At 36.0% G+C, this 12405-nt stretch overlaps 1 pseudogene across 1 annotated transcript in view; it reads left to right on the top strand.

Moving 5' to 3' along the window:
* The first annotated feature begins 11811 nt into the window (after window positions 1-11811).
* The window catches only part of LOC108285159, a 1888-nt pseudogene continuing 1294 nt past the window's right edge, over window positions 11812-12405 (top strand). The window contains exon 1 of the transcript XR_001817479.2: window positions 11812-12405. The product of XR_001817479.2 is annotated as a bifunctional purine biosynthesis protein ATIC-like (transcript).

Genomic DNA, 12405 nt, shown 5'->3' with positions numbered 1-12405 from the left:
GTCATAAGATAAAGCAATTCACTTGAAAAATGAGCAAAAGTTTTCAATAGTCATTGCACAGAAGAGGAAACCCAAGTAGCCAGTAAACATACAAAATGATGTTCAGCCTCATTAAATTAAAATCACAATGAGATACCATTTCACATTCCTCATTTGGTTAAAATATAAAAGTTTGAAAGCTATTTCATGCCTGGCTGTTTTCTCTGCAGGAGCTGGTACTGTGGGTCATGGTCAAGTATGTCCTATGGCCTGTTTTGGCAAGGTCCTGCAAACTAAGAATGATTTTTAAATTTTTAAAGGATTGTAGAAAAAGAGAGAATATGTGACTGAGATCATATGTGGTCTAAAAATACTAAATTATTTATTGTCAGGCCCTTTAAAGGAAACGTTACAAACCCCTGAGAGAAATTTAATGTGTGTGTGTGTGCGTAGAGAGAGAGAGAGGGAGATTTATAAAAATATTCCTACAAGCACTGTTTGTTAATGGCTCAACCTGGAAACAATACAAATGTTTATCCATAGAACAGATACATTGTTGCATATTCATGCAAGTGCTATATTCAGCAGTGAAAATGAATGAACTAAGTTGTACACCAACATGGATGAATCTCCTAGTACTAATGTTGAGTGCGTCACAGAAGAAAGTTACACAAGAATATATACAATATAATTTCACTTATCTAACATTAAAAATATAAAGGATTAAATAATATTTTATGATTCAAATATAATTAAACAAGTTAAAACACAAAGTTCAGGATTTAGGCTACTTACAAGAGGAGAGAGGAGGGATGAGTAAGGCTTCTTTTGATAGAATTTAAAGCACAAGGCATTGACTGAAGTAAGTGGTATCACATTATAACAGGAAGAAGCCACCAATAAGATATAACTGGTACAAGCTTTTATGCACTAAAAAAATCCCATATCATCAAACATATACATAGTATTAACAAATTTAAAGTAGAAATTGGTAAAATTATATTACAGTGAAAGATTTTCACACATATCTATCTGAAATCAATAAATCAAGTAGACAAAAGAATTAGTATTTAGGAAACTAAAAAAAAGGCAATTAGCAAGCTTAATCTAACACACACACACACACGTATATACATTCCTTAAGAGAAGAAATGCATAATATGATATAATTGTGAGCTTGATTTTCAAGCTCGCATATAAAATTTACAAAAATGTATTATGTTTTAGATCCTACAGGAAATCTAAACAAATTTTTAAAGAGCCAATATAATGCAGGCAACTTTTTCTGAATGTATTGCAGTTAAAAGATATATATACACACACACACACACACACACACATATACACACATACATACACGCACACACACACATATATGTGATTAAGAACCATGTGATTGGAGATTAAAAATATCAATTACTAAATAAGGAATAAGAAGCAAATCAGCGAGGAAATCATAAATATTTAATAGTAGATAATAATAAAATTAAAAATTCCAGCATGATATGCATATGAAAGTACCATTTACATAAATTAAAAATATAAAACATTAGCACATATTTTAGAGATGAATACATATGTAGCCAATATATAAAAATAAATTAGAATTGTATTTATCATCCTTAGTATTGAAATGGTGGAATGGAAAGTAATGGGATTTTGGAGATACACCCAAAAGGCTGTAATTCTGTGATTTTTTTAAGATATAAAAAACATGAAACATAGTTAAGATTTATTTAAGCTGGCTAGTGTTAAACATTCTATTATTATCTCTACCCTTCTGTATGTTTGAAATATTTCATGATAAAAAGAAACATAAAAATAAGAGCAGGAAGAGGCACTGTGCATAAAATAGTACATATATATTTTTTTTGTTTCTGGTGGGAATAAGAGATAATAAATGTAATTTTTAGAACTTTTTCTCTCTGGGAACAAGAGGTTGCCTTTGAAAACAAAAGGGACTTTAAATTGATACACGCTTTAAGGAGATAGCAAATGTGATACATTTTAATGTTTTCTTGAAGTGTTTGTTGCTTTTTATCTGGTGGATGTTTTATAATCCTTCTCTCTGGTGAACTAGGTTGGATAATCTACCTGGATATAGCTGAATACAGCAAATATAATAGAGATACTCTTTGGCTTTGTGGATAGCTTTAGGTTAAGCCTGGTATAGTAAAATCCTGGCCAGAGTGGGTCCTACTTGAAAGCAGGCAGTAAGCTGTGGACACGACGAAAGCTCTATATGGGCTCATCTTCTCATGCCTCCTCTTATTATTGGTAGTCAAATGACAAGGATATGGGATTAGGTTGATGGTGCCAAGGAAAAGGGCACTTGACTTGCCTCTACCTCATTCCTGAGCCAAGGGTCAAAAGGAGTTCTTTCAGCTTCTGTTGGTTCCGCTCAGCTCAGTGGATAGGTGGATCATTATGTGGTACTGGATAAGGTCTCAGTTAATAATAAAAAGTGTGGATTTTTTTGGTTTCTTGGTGCTATGTAGCTTGTGAATATACTGTGGCAATAGACAGCTGGTTGAAAATTCAGGGATATGGGATATGATCAGACATCTCTTTCATCTCAAAGCATGATGAAGGGAGACCACCATCCCTTTCTTGTTGAATTTTCTCTCCTGTCCTGGCTAGGGACCTACTTACCTTTTCAGAATCTCCTGCACTCTCACAGTTCCGTTTCATTTTTTCCCTTTGATTCTTCCTCTTCTAATCCCTCTCTAAATATTTATGTCCTCTAGGATTCCCTTTCCTTCCCTTCCCCTCCCCTCTCCTCCCCTCCTCTCCTTTTCTCTCTGTACTTTTTCTGCAGGTGGTTTTACCTCATTTCCGATATGACTCCTAAATGCTCTACCTTTAGGCATAGCTTCAGACCTGCATATCCAGCAGGGTGTTGTACCAAACTCAGTTCATTAATGCTGCAAACCTGACTTCATACTTTAAAATTTACATTCATTTTGCTGTTGAAAGACACAGCTATCTATTAAGTAAATCAGGTTAGTAATCAAGGAGTTATAGTTGCTTGATTCCTTTCCTTTACTCAGTGTGAAGTCATTCTCTGGGTTTTGTTTTTATTTCTTCAGACTCTTTCATGTTGCTTATTTTTCCTCTCTACTCCTTCTTCCCTATTTCATATTCCTAGACTTTCCTACCGGCTTTTTAATTGGTCTCCACGTCTCCACTGTTTTCTATAACAAATCCATTCCTTACATTAATGCCAAAGTAATCATTCTGAAACATGTCTTAGCACATAATTCATTTGATTAAGCATTTTAAGGGCCTCCTTCTTGTCTATAATATAAACTCTTTCTTCCTTTGCCTGGTATTGAATACTGTCATCACTTGGCCCTGGCCCACCCTTGAATCCTGGCATTAAATTTTCCCCTGTTTCCGTATCATGCAAGCTCTGTTTCAACTCTACTACACTAATTGCTCTGCTCTGAATCTGTAGTATACTTAGATATCCCTTGGCATTTTCTCATGCTATTTCATCTGCCTGAAATTCCCTTGTGATTCCACCCATTATACAATTTTGCCTTATGAAAACCTACTCGTCCTTCAAGATTCTGCTCCAATGTTACTTTTTCTATGACACAGACCCATTCTTGATCACCATGTTTGTAATTGTTTATGGCATTTTTGGGTTTTGGAATTGGATTTGCTTTCTTTTGGATGCATTGGCATGCTTAGCCCAGCCTCCATAACACCTGGTTTTGTTTGAGTAAAATACTAATGCATCTTATTTCTAATTGAATCTTTTAGGTAGGAAAAATGTCTTTCTGGGTTTTGAAATGCACTTTTAGCATTCAAGAAATCATACACAAGATATTATATATCACTATTCTCATTTAATGAAGAAGTGAATTTGTGCTAAGTGAATGTGACTATGTGTAAAAAGACTCTGTAGCCTACTCTGAAAGTAGCTAAATAGCTCTCATTTTGTTAAGAACACTATCTGAATTACAAACCAGTCTTTAAAGCTGATCACTAAAATGTTGAAGTACATTAAGTATCCAAAAACTCGAATCTAAAATACAGCACAATAAAGACTGAGAACATTAATCTTAGGCCTCATGTAAACAAAATAAACCTTTCTTTTGTCTTTAATCAATATTATTTGAATCAAACTTCAAACTATATTGACTAAAGGAATGTCACTATACCTTGGTAAGGCAGGAAAGAAGCCAAGAAAAAAAAAGGCAACCAAAGAGAGTGCTTCAAAAATGGGAAACATAGATGAAAGATCTGAGAGAAGATTCAGATTCTTGCTCTACCTAATTCTCTGTATTCAATGACTTTGAGCAGTCTGGTCCATATCTTGGTTACCCTGGGACTTTATTAAGCACCTCTTGGTCCTTGATGAAATTTTATCCTTTCTTTTCCTCTTAGGTTTATATGTTCTCCTGAAGCCTCCAGAATTTAAGAGATTCATACAGTCTAGTGACTAGCTTTCAAATTTTTGAGTTATTGCCAATAGTTAGAGTATCTATACGTTTCTATACCAACACAAAAAACAGGTGTCTCCCTGGATTTTGTACAGAACATCATAGCAATGACAATGAAGTAATTTCCTAATATATAATTTATTTTTACAGATGGTGCTGTTTAATGAAATCTAAGCAGATGGAAAAAAAAGTTATCCTCTGTTACAAAGTTTCAATAAGCTGACTTCATTCTATCTCATTTGGAATATGTATTTCTATTAAAATATTAACTCTCCTGAGTTTATTAATTTATACTGAAGAGATTTCCCCTAATTTCCAGTTTTTACTTTGTTTGGCAGGACTTGTATTTTGTTAGGTAATATTCAGGCAATAATTTTTCAATGTGCCATATTTTCACAAGAAAATTATCTAGTTTTCATATATGCATAGTCTTAATCAAAATTAGTGAGAACAGGTCAAATAAATTTTTGTTGATATAAGGGATATTGTTTTAATATGATTTCCATAAGGTAATGTCAAATTGGAAAAAATAAAGCAAAAAGAATGTATAAAAAATTTGATAGGCAGATCACTTAGAAATTGAAATATCTGCAAATTTTTTGAAAGTACTTTGTATTATTTTACTTTAGTAATTGTCAAAACTACTGGAAATATCACATTCTCCATTTATTCCAACATGAATATTCTGCTCCAACTATTATCTCCTCAACATATATTAGTCATTTTAATCGCTAAACCTTTTTCTCATTGTGTTATTAATTCACCTTGCCTTCCATATCTAGTTGCTTGAATTTTTCCATCCTCAAAGCTTTCTTATCCTCATTGGTCTACATAAACTTATTCATAAAACTTTTGTCACAACCTGGCCTGTTTCTCAAATACTACATACCACTTTTACCTGCTTATGGGATACCTAATTATTGCATAGCTTCAAGAAACGACTGGCACTGCTCAAATTATGAGACTACCTTCATTATAATGAGATGAACTGATGGAGTCTATGAATTGGTCTACTCTTCTTATTGCTTTCTGAAACAAATTCACCTTCCCTGATCTTCACTAAACTTAGTCATAGTTTTGGATCTCGGTATTGGTGCACTAGCATAGAAATCTGGGTCTACTCTAAGTTCGCATTTCTAGCTCACTACAGTAATTTACCAGGTCACAACTCCTCACCTGCCTGTTTCTCCTTATCTCTGCCAAAAATGGTGTAGTTGGAGCCACTGCCTCTCTTTAAAAAAATTATTTCTTAAATTTTTGTGGGTATATAATAGGTATATATATTTATAGGGTACATGACATGTACAGATACAGGCATGCAATGTGAAATAAACACATTGTGAAGAATGGCGTGCCCTTGGTCACGCTGGTGTCACCACCTGAGACATGGGTCTCACCACCTGCGGAAGTCTGACCTGCAGACCCTGACTCAACAACAGATGAATAAATAGGCACTCTTACACCATTAGTGTTTCAGGTGGGCTAGGGATGGCCACTGGCTGCTTTCCGAGGCCGAAATGCAACCAATAAATCCAGACCCTCTGTCCATCACATATTTAGTCCCTTAAGATTTTACAACAGAGGTTTTAAGTTAACACACTTGTGGATAATTAACATGGTTAAAATAATGGTTTTAGGACTGATAAAAGCTTTAGGTTCCAGGGCCCAGAGTAAATGCTATTAACAGGCAATTCCCTTTTGATCTTCCCCAGAGAGACCACCCAGTACAAAATTTGCATGAGTAAACAGAGTGGAGACAAATGGGTGTGGGGTAACAGACTCAACTGGGAAGGCCTTAGATCATCTCTCTCTCTCCCTAACTTAATGGACTGACCGGCTGCCTTTGGCCTGCCCCAATAAAACTTTAGGCCTTCCAAAAGGTTTGAGACTAATCTATAACTTTTCTTAAAAGTTAGTATCTTTAATATTTTGCCAGCCACACCGAGTGAATAGAAACAGAATGTGGTATCCATCCCTTCAAGAATTTACCCTTTGATTTACAAAGAATTCAATTATACTCTTTACCTATGCTACCAGCTGAGTCTCCCAACCAGTATATTTGCTTCCAATGTTTCCCTCATCCAATCGGTCCTTCATACTTTAGTCACAGTTATCGATCTAAAATACACTCGATCATACCATCATTCTGCCCCTCTTAAAAGCCCTCTGTGGCTTCCTGTGATCCTTAGAATAAATTCTAGAGCTCTTTTTTTTCTTTTAATGAACATGTAAGTTTATGAACCATTGGTTATTCTAGATCATCTTACGTACAGCCAGCTTTCTGATTGGTTTCTATCATAATGCTTTAAGAAGCCAAACTTTTGTCATGGCACTAATCTGATTAATCAATTGTAATTTTTAAAATATGACTCAATTCTTCAGAATGCAAGTTTCACTAGTGTGAGGTTCTTTCTGCCCTGTTCTCTGTTGTATTCCCAATGCCTAAATCAGTATCTTTAAGCTTCCATTGAATGAATATGTGAATTTATGTATATATTAACATATACCTACTCTTCCAGCCTCCTCTTTAACCACTTCTCCCAAATACTTCCTTTGCTCCAGTCATAGGGAGAAAACATATTCTCTGAAGTGTCATGATGTTTCAAATTCTCTGCTTTAATAAATGTTATTCCTTTACTCTGATTGCCTTTTCTCCCTCTCCTCTATTTTTTGCATAGTGACTCCTAATTGTTATTCATAACAGCTCATCCTGAACCCTAGTTTTATATACTCTTTCACAACAGTTTATGCTTATTTTGATTACATTGTGTTTTTCTTTGTTCACATTTGTTTATTTTCTTATCTTTATGCCTTACTAGACTGAGCAACTTGAGAGCAGCGACCATGTCTTACATGTTTTTGTCTCCTTGTTGCTTTGAGAGACATTACAAGTTCCCAGTGAGTATGTATTGTAGGACTAGATAGTCTTTCATGCTGTTATATGGTACTTTACCCCATACTACTTTCTTGGTATTGATCAGCTAAAATTATTTAATTCAGTACTTCTTTTACAGCATTTTCCTAAATTGTGATCATGCCACATATTATTAATGTGCTCCCCAATCCAGGTGGATGGTCTCCAAGGGGCCAGTTGGAGGAAGGTTTTCTCTCTTTCTGTTCCTAGTCCCTAAAAAAGAAGTTACAAATACAATTTTCCACAGTCTAGGCAAGTAGCATAAATGAGCACAGCAGGCAATAAAATACAATAGGGAGTGGAGAGGACTGTGGTGAACTAGAGAGTATAGATTTAATTGATTTAGATGAAGCAGTCGCTGCTTAGTTACACTTGATTTTTGTCATGCAGAAATGTAGGGGCCGGGGGTCTAATTATTCCACTTTTTAAAAAGGAAAAATGCTAATCTGGATCTTTAGCAGGATGTCTTGATTTTTTAGACTCTGTGTAGGCTAAACAAAGCACATCTGTGTGTTAAAAGCAACCCAAGGATCTGTCTGCTTGCAACTTCTGTGATTTAACTCCTTTGAAGCTCTGTAAGTGCACAATGGCCAAGCCAATTCACAGCATATCTAGAACTGGGCCCTTGTGTGCTAGACTTATTTGGTCAGCATTCTGGGACTCCCACAGTCTACAACGATGTCATCCATTTCTGAAATCCTGTGACAGTGATATGTGTTGGAGATGCGGTTTGATATAATATAATTTTAAAGGACCATGGACTTTGAAGACAGATGGACATATATTTGAAGCCCTTCTCTGCAAGTTATTTAGTTATGTCAGTTTTTTGATAATTACTTAAACTCTCTGAAGCTCAGTTTACTGATCCATAAAATGAAAATGATGAGACCGTTATCATGGTTGTAGTAAAGATTTTTTTGTGACAATGTGTATAAAATGCCTGCAACAAATAGTGCTGCCTTGTTTGGTTGTTCACCAATCTTGATGGAGTCAAAACTATTTCCCCCCTTAGATACTCATAGATTTTTTTTGGACTCTGTGCATTTTGTGTTTTCAAAAGATGGTAAATCTCACATAAAACAGTGAACACATACTTCTTTTTCTGTTCCCAAAGATCATTTTTAAATTTTATCAAATCAAGACTTTTATTAATTTAAAGGAAATCCAATGAGGAATCTTAATATATCAAAGGATAAAGGGGGAGCTACTCTGGTTTAAGCAGAGGTAGGGATGGCAGCAAAGCCATGCACAGTCAACTTACTTTGTAAGATATTGCCACAGGCTGGTTGCTGTGACTCATGCCTCTAATCCCAGCAGTTTGTGAGGCTGAGGTTGTTGGATCACTTGAGGCTGAGTTTGAGACTAGCCTGGCCAACATTGCAAAACCCCATCTCTGCTTAAATAAATAAATAAAATATTGCCAAAGGCTCCCAAGGTCACTGAGTAGAATATTAGCTTTCTATAGATAAGGGTTTGAGAAACCCTGGGCTAGGGAATAATCCTTTACACTCAGGGCTTCAATAGAGGTCTATAATTTGACCCATTTATTGACAAAGTGAAGTTTCTCTAGAAATACAGTATTGCATCTCCAGTAGCAGCTCTAAACTTCTGCTACATGTGTACCCATATTTCTTAAGTGCAGTCATGCTGATGAAGGCTAAAGAAATTTTGCTTCGCAAAGCTATGTCTTTGAATAGCTGTGCACTGATGACTCACTGATGGTATTTTAGTATTGCTTTGGTTAATTGTTAAATTTTAAAATGAATATGCCCATGCCCAAATTGTATTCCATACAGAAGTCCAATTAATTTTGAAGCAAGAGTTTGGTCATAACTGAAGTATTGAAAAATTACATCTTCCCATTTGAAAGCTGTAACACCCATCAGGTGAAATAACTGCTGTAACACAATGATTGCTTCAGTGGGCTGAGTCTCTGAAAACATTTAAAGAATATTTTAATGCACCATGTCAGACTAGGGAAGCTTCATTCACATGGTGACAGCTCCTCCTTGTCTGCTGCGTATAAATTACTTGCTAAGTAAGAGAAAGTACTTAAGGGAAATTCACTAAATCTGGCCAGAAAGGGAAAATATTTTTTTGTGTAAAAGCTCAAAAGCACAGGCAACCAAAACAAAAATAGACAAATGTGATTACATCAAGCTTAAAAGCTTTGCAGAGCAAAGGAAACAATCAGCAAAGTGAAAGGACAACCTACAGAATGGAAGAAAATATTTGCAAGCTATACATCTGACAAGGGATTAATAACCAGAGTACATAAAGAGCTTAAAGAGCTCAATAGCAATAAAACAAATAATCCAGTTAAAAATGGGCAAAAGATTTGAATAGACATTTGTCAAAATGAGATATGCAAATGTCTAAATATATCTATTATGTATCATTAAAAAAATAAAAATAATTGGCCAGCAAAAAGTAAGGCCTCCTAATAAAGGGAGGAAGTAGCCACCAGTGACTCTTCCGATCCCGGAAAGACTTGCATTGCCCACCAAACACAACCCTTAACCATTTGTTGAAGCCTGGAGTCCCTTTAACAAGGGGAAAAGCTTCTCAATTTTTAGAGAGGATATTTATCATCTCCTGTAGAAGGAATTATAGAAATAGAAACTCAACTGCATCCCAAGAGGCAGTGTAATATAGTTGGCAAGCACATGGTTTCTGGAGACAAACACTATGGGCTTGAAACCCTTCTCTGCAGCTTAACTAGTTGTATGAGCCTAGACAACTCACTTTGCCCATCTGCCTCAGTTTTCTCTTCAATAAAATGGTGATGAGTATTACAGTTGGACCTCCATATCCGTGTGTTCTGCATCTGTGGATTGAACTAACAGGGGATTAAAAATATAGTCATTCACCATATAGTCTATCAATGATGGAATATATATATGGCAGTGATCCCATAAGATTATAATACCATATTTTATTGTAACTTTTCTATGTTTAGATACACAAATACTTACCATTGTGTTATAATTCCCTACAGTATTCAGTATAGTTACATGCTATACAGGTTTATAGCCTAGAAGTGATAGGCTACACCACATAGCCTAGGTGTGTAGTAGGCTATACCATCTAGGTTTGTATAAGTACACTCTAAGATGTTTACAAAATGATGAAATCACCTAATGTTGCATTTCTTATAATGTATCCTCTTTGTTAAGCAACACATGACGTCACTAAAAAAAAAAGGTCAATACTAAAAAATAATACACATAAAATACAGTATAACAACTATTTACATTACATTGTATTATATGTAATCTAGAGATACTTTAAAGTATACAAGAGGCTGTGCATAGGTTATATGCAAATACTATGCCATTGTACATCAGCGACTTGAACATTTGCAGATTTTGATATACACCAGGGATCCTGGAACCAATCTCCATGGAGACCAAGGGATGACTACACTGACTTCAAAGGCTTAATGAGGATTCATGTGTGATTGTTTAGATAAATATTGTCTTATTTGCCCATATTTTTGAATATGTAGTTTTGAATATTTGCCAAACAGTGTGTTGAGAATTTTGTGTGCATTTCCATGTGTAATTCTCACTACAGTTCTGTGTGATGGCTACTATTAGTATCTCCTTTTGACAGAGGAAGAAATTGAGGCACAGAAATGGTTATGAACAGTCTCTAATAAGTGGGGAAGGCAGAATACAAAATCATATCTGTCTATTCCATAGCCTATTTTGGTGGCCCCTATATTATACTCTCCCTCATCATATTTCATCTGGAAATGGCTTAGCAGTTGATACTTGCTAAAGGAGATGCTACTTTTTCCAAAGTGTTCCCCAGCAAATATTTCTAAATTATACCCTTGTTCTACAAGGATATAATCCTCCTGCTTCAAGGAACTCCTGCCTATCTATGGTGATGAGGCTAAGGTGCACATAAAAATTATGAAATAAACAACAAAAGGCTTACAATATGAGATAACCAGTAATTTCCACTTTTTATTTTATTAAGAAGCAAGAATTTTTTTAAAAAAGCAATTACCTAGACATAGTTGCAACTTTTTTGTCTTTTCTCCTGATTCTGTCTTCCTCAAACCTAAGGTCACAATATAGAGAAAATGAATTGTTAGTTACTTGTCCACGGTAATGTTTGAGTGAAGGAACACTGGTAAGAATTGGTCAACGTATGTATGAATGCCTGTTCAACAAGGAGATTAGACCCAATTAACAATAAGATTTTACTCAGTGTACTTCAATGTTCATTTTTAGAAAATCTGCTTTTCATATCATATCTCCATGAGAGACAATGTAACATAAAGAAGCCTGAATTTAAACTGGCTGCATCCAAATCCTGGTCCTGAACTTGTTATCTGTATAACCCTGGAAAAGTTATTTACACCCTCTGTACCTCAGTTTCTTAAGTCACAAAACAGGGATTATAATAATAGTACTTGTGCCACAGTATAATTGTATTTAAAAAACTAAAGCAGCTCCCTGCACACGTAGTGTCGCCGGTGCTGCCTCCTGCTAGCCCCGGACCCAGCGCCTGCCGTCATGGCTCCCGGCAAGCTCGCCTTGTTCAGTGTCTCTGATAAAACCGGCCTTGTGGAATTTGCAAGAAACCTGACCTCTCTCGGTTTCAATCTGGTCGCTTCCGGAGGGACTGCAAAAGCTCTCAGGGATGCTGGTCTGGCAGTCAGAGACATCTCTGAGTTGACAGGATTTCCTGAAATGTTGGGGGGATGTGTGAAAACTTTGCATCCTGCAGTCCATGCTGGAATCCTGGCTCGCAATATCCCAGAAGATAATGCTGACATGGCCAGACTTGATTTCAGTCTTATAAGAGTTGTTGCCTGCAATCTCTATCCCTTCGTGAAGACAGTGGCTTCTGCAGGTGTAACTGTTGAGGAGGCTGTGGAGCAAATTGACATTGGTGGAGTAATCTTACTGAGAGCTGCAGCCAAAAACCACGCTCGAGTGACAGTGGTGTGTGAACCTGAGGACTATGTGGCAGTGTCCACAGAGATGCAGAGCTCCGAGAGCAAGGACACCTCCTTGGAGACTAGACGCCAGTTAGCCTTGAAGG

The sequence above is a fragment of the Cebus imitator genome, unplaced genomic scaffold (genome assembly GCF_001604975.1).
Source record: "Cebus imitator isolate Cc_AM_T3 unplaced genomic scaffold, Cebus_imitator-1.0 Scaffold292, whole genome shotgun sequence".
Taxonomy (NCBI): Eukaryota; Metazoa; Chordata; class Mammalia; order Primates; family Cebidae; genus Cebus; species Cebus imitator.
Note: the sequence above shows the minus strand (reverse complement) of the source record. Positions and strands in the feature narration are given on the sequence as shown.